At 47.2% G+C, this 15,820-nt stretch overlaps 1 protein-coding gene across 2 annotated transcripts in view; it reads right to left on the bottom strand.

Moving 5' to 3' along the window:
• Nucleotides 1-15,820, bottom strand: part of LOC102455363 (poly(rC)-binding protein 3-like) — a 693,079-nt gene that overhangs the window by 213,469 nt on the left and 463,790 nt on the right. For both annotated transcript variants that reach the window (XM_075921612.2, XM_089776482.1), the window contains one exon: nucleotides 9,031-9,140. The gene's annotated coding sequence lies outside the window, so the exon portion shown is untranslated. The remainder of the gene's footprint in view (nucleotides 1-9,030; nucleotides 9,141-15,820) is intronic.

The following is a 15,820-nucleotide window of genomic DNA, read 5'->3' as shown; positions in this document are numbered from 1 at the left end:
AAGCATTCAGAAGTCAGGAAATGCCACAATAAAGGCTGCCAGTGCAATCATGTCAGCCCCTCTGTGTATATACATTATAAGAAGGTCATTAAGTACAAGATCACATAATATTTTCCACATTATTTTATGTTCCTCAAAGGTTTTTTTTTAATTAGATGCTCCTGCGTTACAAGCTTCTAGAATCTGTTAAGCTTGCCATAAGTCAAAACAGCCTTCATTGGTAGAGGCCTGTATGGATTCAAAATTTGTATTTGCATCTGTATCCGCAAAAATGAGCCAAGGATATCCATATCCACATCTGCCGATGCAAACACCTGTGAATATAAAGCAGATTTCCACATATTTGCAGAGTTCTAGATACAAATTTTTATCCTCATCCACATTTGTATCTGCAAAAATGAGCTGCGGATATCTGCTGATGCAGATATAAAGTGGATATCTCTGGATTTGCAGGACTCTGTTCATTGGCAAATTCTACAAAGAAAAGAATTAAAAAAATCTAATGAAGGGTACATTGAAATAAACACATCCAGTCGCACACTAAGAAAACATTTCTAGGTGATGGAAGCTTGAGTCACAAAGTTTGGAAATATCTAAAACCTGGCGGAAAACAGCTGTGTTGTTTTCTCAGCCTAAGGACTCTCTTTCAACAACCTGCTCTGTCACTTGGCCCAAAGAAGTGTCTCTCCCACTCGTTAGTCAAAATCCTCCCCAATATCAGTGTTCACATTTCTTTGTTGTACAAAAAGTCCACCCCAGGAGCCATTTAAGGAGAGCAGGGGGAGCTGAAAATCCTGCCCTCTCCCCCAATTCATACAGGAATGTTGCTGGCTGTTCCCCTTCACCAGGGGGCGAGGGGAACGTGCACAGTTTGCTGTATTGCTCACTCTGGCTGGGGAGTGCAAAGGGCAGATAAACCTGGATCTGCCCCAGGTGGAGGACATGGGGCCCTCCCTCGGCGATGCCTGCTGCAGCAGCCATAGAGAGGCCCTTCTCACCTGGCCCCAGGTTGCTGCAGTGAGAGAGGACTAGGGTTGTCCTTCCTCCCCAAGGCAGTCTACACACTGAACCCCTCATCCCCAGCTCCACCCCAGAGCAATGACTTAAAAAGAAGCATGTACATTTTCATTTTATTTTCCAAAAATCAAAAATTGAGGTAAGGACCCTGAGCAACACTAGGTAAATCTTCTAGTAAACAAATAAACAAACCAACTAATTTTTGCAGGGTAACTAAATGATTTTTTTCCTCTCCCCAACCCCTCCCCTGCCCTTATTTATTCTTGGATCTGGACTTTTTTAATACTCCTGTCATCTGAAGAAGTGGATTGCGCCCAGGAAAGCTCATGATACCATCTACATGTTTTGTTAGTCTTTAAAGTGCTACTAGACTATTTGTTGTTTTTTAATTTTTTTTAAATTGTTTGGGTCTGTCCAAATGAACTATACTTTTGGCCATCTGCTCATTAAGAAAAGCAATCTCTTTGGAAGTACTACCCTTTAGAAAGTCATTGTAGAGTGACTCCAAATGAGTACTTGGGGCTCATTTGCATTTATGGCCATTCACTGAAGATATTCAGATCTAGGCTGCCTCAGCAGGAGCCTCTAGGAAACCACATGCCTTCAGGAAATCACAACTTACCCTACCTTAGTGACAGAGATGCAGCCATGTTAGTCTGGTCTAGCTGAAACAAAAGACAGGTCTATGCAGCACTTTAAAGACTAACAAAATGGTTTATTAGCTCATCACTTAATGTACCCTACCTTACTAATATGAGCTCCCCTCTGAGTTTGTTTTGCTCTGGCACCTCAGCCCTATCTGGGACAAGCCTTGGACTCAGACGAAGGCTGGGGAACTCAAAACTCAACACTGCACTGAGGAACCAAATTTCTTCTGTTCTAAGATTTTAAGCAGTACAGCATTTGCCTGCTATAGATATACTAGACTGACAGATCCTACTCACAAAACCCTCCCAGGTTCTAATGCTCATTATGAGCTAGGTCTAGAAAGGTGTTGAACATCCACCATTCCTACTGAAAGAAATGGTCCAAAACTTGATGCCCTCACTACATCCAGACTGTATGTAGCCCTCGTTAGGAGAGAACCTTCCTTTAGCAACAGTATGCTTGAGGGAGCACAGAGGCTTTTCTCCCTTTAGCTTCCAAGGGCTGAGTTATATCAAAGCACACGAGAAAAGAGAGAATGTGGACCTGAGTGAGCAGACCGCAGCATCCAGTGGGATAGTGCAGCTTGTGGCCTTGCATGTACTTCATGAAATACCCTCTTGGAGTTACCAGGGCACCGTGTAACTTCGCCCTACTCCCAAAAGGGAACCAGTCCTCACCTAACCCACCTTTTTCACTCAGCTCCTACTTAGACAAAGCTGCCAGTGAAATGAGGTGTTGGTTGCAGATGCTCAGTATCTTTCAGGATAAGGGCCTTTATTTGTGCTCCTTCTCAGCTCAGGCAATGAATGGTTTATCAGATTTAGACAAACACCACCATCAAATGAACGCCTATTTATTCAAAAGCATATCCCAATTAGCAACTTCTAAAAGAAAGAATGATTAGGATCAGAAATATTTGTCTATATAATTCCACATGTTACCAGAACACAGGTTAACACTTTTAATGCATAGATTTTCTAGAGTGCATTCATTTTTCTTCCTTTTCTTTAACACACACTAAAACAGGGGTGGGCAAGATACAGTTGGCAGGCCACATCCTGCCCACCAAGCAGTTTGATCTGGCCCACAGACCACCTTGCTGTGCCCCCACCCTCAGGCCAATACGGGTTTGGGGGAGGGGAAGTGTGCAAAGTCTCCTTCCCCTGCCAGGGGTGTACGGTGCCTAGAGGGAACTGCCAGCTGTTCAAAATGCCTGGTGGTTCCCTCTAGGCGCTGTGCACCCATGGCAGGATGGGGCGGAGGTGTGCACAAAGTCTCCTGCCCCGCTTGGGGCACGCAGCACCAAAGGGAACCGCCAGCTTTTCAAAACAGCTGGCAGTTCTCTCTGGGCACTGCGCGCCTCTAGCACGGTGTGGTCAGGGGCTGAGAGATTGTGTGTGCTCCTCTGCCCTGCAAGAGAGTGCACAAAGTCTCCTCTTCCCTCATGTCTCCCCCACATCTGGCGCCTACAGGGAACCGCCCCTTCTGCCTATGCCCTGCCCCTTCTGGGGGCAAAGCCGGCCCAAGAACCATTACCAAAATTGGTGAAGTGGCCCCCCTATACAAATTATTGCCCACTCCTGTGGTAAGATGTACTTTTGCTTTATTCCAAGAGAAGCCTGCTCAGATAGTGGTTATAAGCCTAACAAAAATATCAAAGTACTAGTATAAATCCAATTGTGGGGGAAAATCAACACTAGACACATACACTTGATTGACACTATGCCTCACTGAGCACCCTCATATACAAAATGTATTTCTAGGAAATGAAATATGCAATATTGTACATATCATGAAAATCTGGACTATGAATTTTCTGAATCCTCCATAGTTACCAATCACTAACAATATCAAAGCTACCTGAAACCTTGCCTCCTGCCTTCTTAAAAAACAAAACAAAACAAAACCTACAATAATTCCTCTGTGTGGCAGGGTATCAAATAGTTATCTCTCTGGAATTGTTCCAACAAAGTTAAAACATTTTATTCATCATATCTTCATTCCTGCTCACCTATCTTCTTCTTTCCCCATTACATATAAAGCCCTCATTTCTCCCAAAATCAAAGTTCGTTCTCCTTTTTTGTTTCTATTTAATGCTAAGCTAAGTTTGTCAAATGACGTTGGGCAATGGGTAGTAACACCCAACCACTAGATCTTTCAGTAGTGGTCATAGCGAAATGTGGACAAACTGCTGCATTTGCATTACAGTTTATATTAACTGTACCTGCGAGGTGTAGCATGACCTCCTCTTCCTCCAACTTTGGTATTGAGCACTTCACAGGAAACAGTCACAAACAGTGTATCTTAGGGTATGTCTACACTAGAAAGTTAGTTCGAACTAACGGACGTTAGTTCGAACTAACTTTCCTATGCGCTACACTAGCGCTCCGCTAGTTCGAATTTGAATCGAACTAGCGGAGCGCTTAGTTCGAACTAGGTAAACCTCATTTTACGAGGACTAACGCCTAGTTCGAACTAGCTAGTTCGAACTAAGGGCTGTGTAGCCCTTTAGTTCGAACTAGTGGGAGGCTAGCCCTCCCCAGGTTTCCCTGGTGGCCACTCTGGCCAACACCAGGGAAACTCTATGCCCCCCTCCCGGCCCCGGACCCCTTAAAGGGGCACGGGCTGGCTACGGTGCCCGTGCCAGGTGCAAGCCTGCCAGCACCCAGCTAGCAGACCCTGCACCTGGCACGGCACAGAGCCACCCACCCGATGCCCCCCAGCCCACCCCCTCTTGCCGGGACCAGGCTGGCGGCTCCCGGGAGCTTGCCCTGGACCGCAAGAGGCGGGCACCTTCCTGGGCTAGTGCGGACATCGTGGACCTCGTCCACGATCTCCGCACTAGGCACAGGAAAGTGGCCGTCTAGGGCAGGAGAGCTGCCAGCCTGGCCACCCAGGACCAGGTGTGCATGAAAATCAAGGGGGTCCACTGAGACCCCCGACACTGAGCCCTGAGCTTACAATGGCCGTCCTGGGTCAGACCAAAGGTCCATCTAGCCCAGTAGCCTGTCTGCCAACAGCGGCCAACCCTAGGGACCCTGGAGGGGATGGACCGAAGACAATGACCAAGCCATTTGTCTCGTGCCATCCCTCTCCAGCCTTCCACAAACTTTGGGCAGGGATACCACTCCTACCCTCTGGCTAATAGGACTCCATGGACCCAACCTCCATCACTTTATCTCACTTCCCTTTCAACTCTGTTCTAGTTCTAGCCTTCACAGCCTCCTGCAGCAAGGAGTTCCACAGGTTAACTATTTGCTTTGTCAAGAACAACAACTTTCTCTTACTAGTTTCAAGCCTGCTACCCATTCCTTTCCTTTGGTGTCCTCTAGTCCTTCTTTATGGGAACTCAGGAAGAACTTTTCTGAATGCACCCTCTCCACCCAACCCCTGCTTTTAGAGACCTCTATCCTGTCCCCCCTCCGTCTCCTCTTTTCTAAGCTGAACAGTCCCAGTCTCTGTAGCCTCTCTTCATCTGGGACCTGTTCCCAACCCCTGATCATGTTAGTTGCCCTCCCCTCTCCCAGCCTTTCTCTTCCCCTCTCCCACCTCCTTTTCCCAGTCTCCCCCAGTTTTGTTCAATAAAGACAGAGTCAATGTTGGAAGAAACGTTATCTTTATTTTGTACATGAATAAGAAGGGGGGCTAGGGAAGGGCAAGTGGAAGGAGGTGAGGGAGGAATGGGGTACGAGCCCCCGATGGGGAGGACTGGGCTGGCTCTGCGGGCTTCTGGGGGTGGAAGCTCTCCTGCAGCCCCCCAATTACTCCCTCTCCCCAGATGGCAGCCTGCGGCAAGTGCAGCCGGGCTGATGGCCGAGTGGTGTGATGTGCCCAGTGTGGGCACTCAGGGCACTCCAAGCCAGAACTTCTTTGCAAGCGGGGCACCCCTTAGAACTGTGTGTCCGGGGTGGGGGTCGGGACCCTTTAAGCGCAGCCCTCGGCTAGCCTGAGACAGCATCTCCATGCTCTAAGTCCTCCTTTTATGCCCTGCCGGCACTGCTTCCGGCCATCATTAAGCCCTGTTCAGAGTCCACTCAATGTGGACTTACTAGTTCGAACTAGCAAAACGCTAGTTCGAACTAGTTTTTAGTTCTAGATGCGTTAGTTCGAACTAGCTTAGTTCGAATTAACTAATTCGAACTAAGTTAGTTCGAACTAGCGCTGTAGTGTAGACGTACCCTTAGAGACAGGCCTGAGCCGAAATGGATTCAAACGTTCCAAGAGTTTGAGGTGTTGGCTTGGGCCCAGCTTTTCTGATGTTAACATCAAAGTAAAAGTTCTATTGAGATGAACAGTGAAACTGCTACTGTTTCACCTGTATCTGTGAGGTTGTGGTTTAGAAATGAAAAAGCAACATAGAAAGGCACATGTTAAGAGAGATGAAGAACCAGGGAGTGAGACAGATAGTCACTTGTCTGAAGTGAAGTGAGACTTACAAATTTCCCTCCACATTTCTTTCAGCATAATATTTTAGTGTTATCATTCTCTCCCTCTCAACGCAAAACAAAGGGGCACTGGTTTACAATGTGGCAATCAGGTTTCCAGCCGAACTGGATAAAAGCTAAATTTTTTTTTAAAAAAGTTTCTTTTGTAAATACAGCCAAAACTGAGAGAAAGTCCCACCATTCTATCTGTGAATGTGAAAGACATAGCTTGTAATAAAATCGTTTAAAGTTTCACAATATAAATGGAATATTTTTTGCCCGCACCTATTTATTGGCATATAAATGGTGCATAATATTCTTTCAATCTAATTTTCTTAGTTCACTACATATGAAATTAAATAGTGTGAAGTCTCATTTTCGGGAAAGAAGATGCTAAGCTTAATTAATTATAGCAGGTAAAAACTTTTGCTACTCTAGTAGCTCTATTATATGGCTTCCATTCCATTTATTTTTGTGCATCTTTATTCCAAAAATGTGCAGTTGCAGAAAGTGATAATGTCCTACTATTTCACTGCCTATCAGCACAGTATGATCAAACAGGATTGCCAAAGCTGAGGAAGAGTTTAGCTATGCACTGAGTTTCACAACATCCACAGCATGCTCTCAAGAGGAACATATTCCAACAAGAAGTAAACAACATATCTACTGTCGTTATATGCAGCCACAAAGAGAGATATACTGTAGCCCAGGGTGCAATGTAGTGGTATGAAAATCTTCATTGCTATATAGGTGGAAGAGACTCTAAGGATGGATTTTTTAAAATTATATTTCCTCAGCTGGGAAGCTAGGAGAGTGGTTTGTGTTGTATATCAACAGGAGAGCTGACAGCCATACCAGGCCTGTGGGCAAGGTTGCGGGAGGGGTCTGGCTTCGTGCTCTCAGAATGGGCTGAGCCTCTAGTGCAGGGTTCCCCAACCTATGGGTCAGAACCCAAATATGGGTCACCATTACATTTCAAAAGGGTTGTCAAGTGTCTCTCCAGGTGGCTCTGCCCTCTCTCATCCCCGTTTTTGAATTGCCTTGGGTCACCAAGACTTCCTGAACTGTCAAAATGGGTCCCCATCTAGAAAAGGTTGGGAACTGCTGCTCTAGAGTAAGGGTTGAGGCCGGAGGTAGCCAGCCCTCAGCACCATCCAGAGCATGCCATGTCTCCCCCCGCCACAGCCCTTCGAGCCCCCTGGAGTGTGCTGCTCTGGGGGTGATCTAAGGGTCCAGGATTCCAAGTACTGCCAGCAGCAGCAGTGCCGGGAGCCCATAGCCCCTTAGAATTGTCAGGCCGTGGGGCAGTTGTCACTTCCCTCCCCCACTGGCGGCCTGTATCTTACAAATGTAGTTTCATATAAATCTAGCTCTTTAATGATGCAGGGGAGAGGGGACTTCAGAAAATTTTGTAAGTTCACCTGAGTTCAGATAAATCCTGAGAAAACAGGATGTTTGTTTGATCCTGAACTGCTAAAAAATTCTGTGGATTCTCTCTCCCTCCTCCAAGCCAACCAGAACTCTTTCCTTTCAACTTTTTATGATCCATCCTTTTTAACACATAACTTTCTCTCTAATGCTACACAGGTCTTCCCATCTCCCACATTCATATTCCCACCAGATTTCTCCCAACTTCCTCTCCTTAAATTCAGTAAAGCCTCCCAAATTTTTGACTCCTTTCCTCAACCATCATATGGCTCCTTATCTTTTTAAGAGAGAACATTGCAGGATCTGTCTCAGTTATGATGCTCTTTGCTAGTCTCTGGGTCCCTGTAAAAAGCTGGTCCTCCAAGGACCTGGTAAGATCTATTCTCTAGTTTACCTGTGACAGAGGCAATGGCATCCCTAAAGCCAGGGCTAAGGGGAAAAGGAGGTGGCAGAGTCCCAAATTGTAGAGGGCTTGTCTTCATGTTTTTGCACTACTTTGCCTGTGGAAGCAGGAACCATCTTTTGCTGTATGTTTGTACAGGGCTTAACACAGTGGGGCTCTGGTCCATGATTAAGACTCCTATATGCTACCATAATTCAGATAGTTGTTATTGAAACTAGCTGTAGTAATATAAACTCTTTTATGCTGCTATAACTTCATTCACACTAGGGCATTGCAGCAATTTAACTAGATTTTTCCTCTGGATTTAGTTAGATTGATGAGGAAACTAAATGCAGAACAGCCTGAGGGCTAGGTAAGGTAGCTGTGTCAGGGCTGTTCAGGTGTGAAGACAGATGAAGACATGACACTACCAATATCACTAGCCAATGAAAAGAAGAACAAGATGGGCTCTCGACTGGACCATCAAATGATGCTCAGAACACTGCAACTGGGGTTGAATCTCAGGTCTAATGCTCTGCAGAAAGAGAGGCAATTCAGCATCATAAGAAATCCCAAAGAGGAAAGAACCCTTGAGGGTCTTGGTAAAAAATTATTATTGTTTTCTTTTCTATAATGAACGGATTCTGCAGTGTTCAAATTTTGTGACTTTGAGGGGCTTTTTGTGAAAGGAGGACAGCTTATTCTGGGACACTCTGACTTAGGAAAGTATCTCTTTGTGGGGTCACTGTGGCTGAAGTTTGAACAAAATTTAGGATCCCATGGCCAAAAAAGATCACTAAGAAGGATGCTTTATTGACCTACCTATACTGTAATTACATTTGATATATAAATGCGCATGGATATGTCCAGGATCATGGTTATCGTTCCATTGAAAAACTGACATTTCAATTTTTTGTTTTTAAAGTTTTCTCTAAATGAACAATTCGATTAAATCAACATGAATTCATAAAAGGATTTGGTGTTGCTGTCGGGCCTAAATTTTTCACTGAAACAAAGTTGGTTGAAAAATTTCACCCAGCTCTACCCATGATGGCAGTCAGAGCCACAGAAAAGAGAAAAAGTTGCAAAAAGGAGGGAGAGAAAGAAAAATAAGTAAGAAAAAGGACTTACTTGTGAGAAGACCCAGTGATGTGTAAGAAACTGCTGTCTGTCCTTCTTTGCAGCAACTACCCGTTCACTCACTTAAGGCAGAAATCTTTTGAAGTTGTAATTAATTACGTCTGAAAAGAAGATACAAGGGCTTAGACATTTTTTCAGCCATCAAATACTGCAATTAATTAAACAACACTAAGGTAATTTGTTATCTAAAGTCAAGTGATATCACAAGAGACATTTCTATTACTCTGTGAAACATATATAATGTTTCTAGCCCACATTCAGTGATAAACTACATGTCAGAGGGTGCCCACAATCCCTGTACCCACCAGCATGCTTGGAATACAGTCTCAGAAGTGCACAGCACTGGCTAGATTGGCGGTATGGTCAGGATAGCTAAGAGGTGTGGAGGCTTCTACGATGTCCTAGGAAGCTATTCTAACTTGGTAGAGAGGACAAAACGATAGAGACTCCCAGCTTCCACTTCTGTTTGGTTTATAGGCAAGTTCCCTGTAGGTTAGGTTAATTACTGCCCTCTTTGGATAGACATCATATGACCTTGAAGCTATTTGCAAGAGGATTTTCCTGCAGTACTTTGCCCTTTTCCTTTAACTAGGTCATCAGGATGGCTGTCTACATCCCTCAGTGTTTTCTTCATGTTATTTCTTATTTCAAATTTATTCCTGTGCTTCTTCATAGTTCTGACCAGACCAGGAGGGCCAGTGATATTGCTTTCACTTTCCTGCAACTGGGAGGCTCAGAGACAGTTCTCTCTCACTTGCACCCAGACTGGGGAGCTAGAGGGACACATAAGACCATCCTGTGGCTGCTCCAGAAGGAGCACCTAGAAGAACTGCAGATGGGTGCTCAGAGAGCCAGATAGTCAGTTCAATGGATCGCCAAACTCTTGTACCTCTATTGGGGCTGGGGCAGTGGGGGTGGGGAGGTGCCTGGTTCCAGACTAGGAGTGTTCCAGGCTAGGTTAAAATGTTCCCATGCATGTGTAGCCAGACAGGAACCCCATCTTGTTTCCTCCCCCCCCCCCTCGCAGAGAGCAAGAGAAAGGCAGTCAGCCTTTGATGCTCTGGGAACGCAGGTGTGCTGCCTGTCCCTGACTCTACCATAAACAGAAACCAGACAGTAAATGGGCTAGCTGATGACCCGGGGCCTCCCGTCGCTCTGATGGCTAGTACCAGTAATTGACACGCCTGCACTGTCCCAGGAGAGGAATCTTCGCCCATCACATACCAGAGGTGTCCATTGTCTGCATTTTCCCAGGTGTGAATTATGCTTTGCACCCTTCGTGGGAAACTTGGCATTCAAAGCCATTTTTCCTAATTGGCCACTTGAGACCAAGAAGAAGCCTACATGACCCAAGGGGTATAAAGAGGGGTTTAGTAGCCCACCCCATTTGAGCTCCAATCATCTATACCTGCTGGCAGGTATTGATTGTCTCCCAAGGTCTGTGGGACGCCCAACCTCGCCCTACTTCTTCCCAAGGGATTGAGAGAAAGATGCTGGCCACGCCAAGTCTGGAACGCAGGGGTGAGAATTATACCTGCTAGGTGTCTATTTTGCATGCATTTAATAAGAGCTCAGAGAACCAAAAGGGTTTCATGGTACCTGTAAGTGACTTATTAGTGTAATTTCTGTCTTGTCCTTTGTAGTGTCTGTGTTATCTGTAACACAGCAGTAGCATTTAACAACTAAGTTTACCCTGTAACAATAAAATAGTAACTGTTTAAGCTTTAACCTGACTCCTTCAGTTGCTGTAACAGAACCAAGCACAATTTAAAAGAACTTCAGCCGGTCATCAGGGACAGGTATAGGGAGAGCTTGGGCATTTAGATTTGTGTCACTCCCAGGTGACAGGTCCATTGGAGCACCTCTCAGCCTCCCCCAGGCTGCCCGCTGCGAAGGAATCACGGATTCTAGCAGCTAAAATCTGAGGTGTAATAAGCTCTCCCTGTAAACTTATTGGGGCACCCGTCAACCTCCTTCAAGTTGCCCGCTGCAAGGGACCCCGGTCTCAGCAGTTGAAGTCTCGGGTGTATAGCACACACACACACCACTCACTGCCCTGACCATCGGTTGGCAGAATTGGGGCGCCCGTCAACCTCCTCCAGGTTGCCCGCTGCAAGGGATCCCGGTCTCAGCAGTTGAAGTCTCGGGTGTATAACACACACACACACACACACACACACACACACACACACACACACACACACACACCACATCCTGCCCTGACCGTCGGCTGACAACATGTTTCTGTGTATTACCATTTCTGATGTCTGACTTGTCTCCCTTTATCCTTTGCCACAGAGACTGTCTGGTTTGACCAATATGCATGGTAGAGGGGCATTGCTGGCACTTTATGGCATATATCACGTTAGTGCATGTGCAGGTGTATGAGCCCCTGATGTTGTGGCGTATGTGGTTAGGTTCTGTGATGGTGTCACTAGTATAGATATGTAGACAGAGTTGGCAATGGGATTTAATGCAGGGGTAGATTCCTGGGTCAGTGTGTCTGAGGTGTGATGTGTGGCTGCTGGAAAGAATTTGCTTCAGGTTAGGGGGTTGTCTAGGCAAGGACTGGCTTGTTTCCCACTTGTGAGAGTGAGGGATCACAGGGGAACATTTTAACCTGCCTGGGTACTCATTAATGCAGTGGTCTCCAACCTTTTTAAACACAAGTTCATTTTTTCCATGTAAGTGCAATGTAAGATTTACCTCAAATCCAAATACCCTTGCCCGGCTTCCTTCCTGCCCCTTCTTTGAGGCCCTGTCTCTGCTCCATCCCTCTCTGAGGCCTCGCCCTGTTCACTCCATCCTCCTTCTTCCCCCATCCTCACTCACTTTCACCAGGCTGGGGTAGGGGATTGGGATGCAGTCTCTGATCTTGGGCCAAGGGGTTCAGATGGGGGGGAGGTGGGAGGGCCCTCCAGGCTTAGCCCAGGATGGGGGATTGGGGTCCAGGAGGAGTTTCAAGGTGCAAGCTCTGGGAAGGAGTTGGGATGCAGGGGGACTCATGTCTGGGGCAGGAGGTTGGATGTAGGAGGAGGTTCAGGGTTGGGACAGGGATTCAGGAAGCAGGCTCTGGCTAGACACCATTCAACTGAGATGGCTTCCGTGTGGTGGAGCAGTTGGGTTAAGGCAGCTTACTTCTGCCCTGGCCCAGCACCACTCCTGAAAGCAGCTGGCATGTACAGCAATGGCTCCATGGCACCATATGCTGCCCCTCATCTACAAGCACTGAGCCCACAGCTTCTACTGGCCACGGTTCCCTGTTATTGATCAATGGGAGTTGCAGGCGCGGTGTCTGCAGACAAGAACAGCATGTGGAGACCCCCGCTCTGCCTTTCTCAGGGGCTGCAAGGACATGCCAGCCACTTCCAGGAGCAGCAATTACCAAAGGGATAATTAGTCCAGTACAGGTTTGGCATTTTAGAACTCGCTACCCAAAGAATTACATTTACGTGTAAGAGAGAAATGAAAATTATGAAATGCACAGACCAGTCAAAAAACAAAAATAGTACAATTTGCAAGCAGTAAAAGTAGTAACAACAACAGCCCACGTGTGTTGGGTCAGGAGATGGGAGTGAAGGACAGTGTGTGTGTCTGAGAATGACAGAGACCCACACAGTTTGTGAGAGTGGCAGATATTTTCATTGCCAAGTTCCCTCCAGCCCCTTCTTCTCTTTGTGGAAATAGGGTACAGAAGTGGAGGGAGGAGGGACACCCTGACATCAGTGCCCTCCTCTTCCCCTTCCCACACCCTGCACAGCAAGCAGGAGGCTCCCAGGGGAGGCAGCTCCCAAGCAGAGGGCAGAAGCAGCATGACAGTGGGTGAAGGGGGCAACTGAAGTGACAGTACCTGGCCAATCCAGTCAGGATCACCTGTCAGAGGCTCCAAGATCTACCAGTAGATCCCAATCTACTGGTTGGTGACCACTGCATTAATGGATTTAAAAGTAGCCCTTCTTCTACAAAGAAATTTCACAAGCCAATTACAAAGAGAGAGTGTAGAATTGACCTTCATATGCAAATCTGACACTATTTCCCTGGGCTTGAACAAAGACATTAACTGGATGTGGCATTATAAAGTCAGCTTTCCCTGTATTTAGCACCTCATTTACATGAAAAGCTAAGTATGGGACACTTCCAGCCCATTCAATTAGCTTCATTAGCACCAGTACTACAGTTGTCAGGTACCTTTTTTTCCCCCCCTTCCCTTCATTTTCTGTTATAAATTCTGGGTTCTCATTACAGGCAGTCCCCGGGTTACGTACAAGATAGGGACTGTAGGTTTGTTCTTAAGTTGAATCTGTATGTAAGTCGGAACTGGCGTCCAGATTCAGCCGCTGCTGAAACTGACCAGCGGCTGACTACAGGAAGCCCGAGGCAGAGTTGCTCTGCCCTGGGCTTCCTGGAATCAGCTGCTGATCAGTTTCAACAGGCTGAATCTGGATGCCAGTTCCGACTTACATACAGATTCAACTTAAGAACCCCAGGCGTCCCCAAGTCAGCTGCTGCTGAAACTGATCAGCGGCTGATTCCAGGAAGCCCGGGGCAGAGCAACTCTGCCTCGGGCTTCCTGTAGTCAGCCGCTAGTCAGTTTCAGCAGCGGCTGACTTGGGGACGCCTGGGGCAGAGCAGCTGGGGTGCTGCCGGGTTGGTCCAGTAGCGCCCAGAGCGGCGCTGTGGGACCAACCGGCAGCGCCCCAACTGCTCTACCACAGGCGTCTGGAGAAAAGGCTGGTCTGCTCGGGGGGGGGGGGCGCACTAGCTGCGCCCCCCCCAGCAGACCAGGGAGACGCAGGCGGTGGGACCGAGATGCGCCGCGGTCCCGCCGCCCGAGTCCTCCGCGGCTTTGCTCCCCGTCTCCCTGGTCTGCTGGGGGGAGTCCCCCCCAGCAGACCAGGGAGACGGGGAGCAAAGCCACGGAGCACGCGGGCAGCGGGACAGCCCAGACGTGCCGCGTCTGTCCCGCTGCCAGTGTCCTCGGCAGCTTTGCTCCCCGCAGCAGACCAGGGAGACGCGGAGCAGCTTTTCTCGCCCCGGAGGACGCGGGTGGCGGGACCGCAGTGCATCTGGGCATCCCTCCGCTCCTGTCCTCCGGAGCGAGAAAAGCCCCGTTCGTAACTGCGGATCCGACATAAGTCGGATCCGCGTAACTCGGGGACTGCCTGTATTTCCATATCAGCTTCCAGCTCATCTGATGATGTGGGTTTTGCCCACGAAAGCTCATGATATTATATACATATTTTTGTTAGTCTTTAAAGTGCCACAGGCCTGCTCATTGATTTTAAAGCTACTGGCTAACACGGCTACCCCTCTGAGAATGATTCTTCTGTGTGTTTTATCTATAGCCGCTGCCACTGTGGCTTTCAGGATCTCTCCTTCCAAACTCAGGGAATGCCTGCGTTAGGTAGGGAGGAAAATGAAGAGGATTCAGGGTAACATGTACAGTGACTTCCTGAAAGTCAGTGCTACCTCAGACCACATACACAGGGCCTAGAGGAAGAACACAGCAAACAGACCCAAGAAGGAAAGAATGGAGAGGAGAAAGGACCAGGAGTCCCAACAGGAAAAAGAAGAGGGAGATGTACAAGGATGCAATGGGGCATCTTGGGAACCTCGGGCAGCAAAGTCTGGTGGACCTGCAGGTTCAACAGTCATATGCTTGCCTCCATCAGCAGCCCATTCAGAATTCATTATCAGGACCTCCATATAACGCTCCTTGCTGCACAACCCCTGTCACTCGAAAGGACATTAAAATCAACCACAGCTTCACAAACACTGCCCTGTGAAAGCCACAGATAGTGTATGTGTAGCTGAAATGGACATGGAAATTCTTTCCCCTTCAAAAGTTCTGTTTTTTGGTAATTTATTAAGTTGTTAATGTAGCTTTTTAAAAGATCACACAAGTGGTTTTTTTTAACTGATTTTGTTACAGAATAAAATTCTATTGTTTGGAACATAGTTTAGCTTTCTTAGTTTATAATATATGCTGCCAAGTCTTCATATATGCTGAAAGCAACTAATTAGTTGGTTCCACAGAATCACACAATTCATAGGATCATTCACAAATGAATTTTGTAGGTGCACTGACAGTGCTGTAGTCCTACATTTACAGCAATCACCACTCGATTGTTTCCAGGCCGCAAAAGAGGAGAGTCAGGTAGAGTACCATATACCACCACATGTTACTCTGGGTCATTGTAAAATGGCCTTCAAACCCTCTGTGAGCTGTATAGTTCTGGGTCAAGCTTTTCTAATAGCCCTTGTATCTGGTTGTTCAAATTCAGCAGACAGCTGCTTCAACTTTGCCTCAGTGGAAACATTTCCCTCTTTGCTACACAAAGGATGCCACAAGCAGCTACAATTACTGAAATATTTTTCTCACTGAGGCTCAATCTTGTGAGTAAAATATGCCGACAGCCCTTCCAATGCTCACAACCACATTAAGCTGTCATTCTGTGCCATGGCTGGGGTCAATATGTCCATCTCTCGAGGGCCTGCTGGGGCTGGAGCCATGCCATGCAACTCCACTTCCCCACACATACACCTAGAGGAGCTGCAGGGGCCAGCCATGCATCCCTGCCGACTCCGGAGGAGCTACCAGGGCCACGCTGCGCAGTATTGATGTCAAATATCGATTAATTTACTAGTTGAGGAATTTCCATCGACTACTCAATACGCACGTCCTCATTCCTCCTTTGAAATGTACACGAAACAACAGCTGGGGCTCTTGTACATTTCAAAGCTGGAACTCCACATGCAGCCCGGGGCCAGCGGGAAGTCC

Source organism: Pelodiscus sinensis, chromosome 2, assembly GCF_052426305.1.
Source record: "Pelodiscus sinensis isolate ZL-2025 chromosome 2, ASM5242630v1, whole genome shotgun sequence".
Lineage (NCBI taxonomy): Eukaryota > Metazoa > Chordata > Testudines > Trionychidae > Pelodiscus > Pelodiscus sinensis.
The sequence above is the reverse complement of the archived record's forward strand: the minus strand, read 5'-3'. Positions and strand labels throughout refer to the sequence as shown.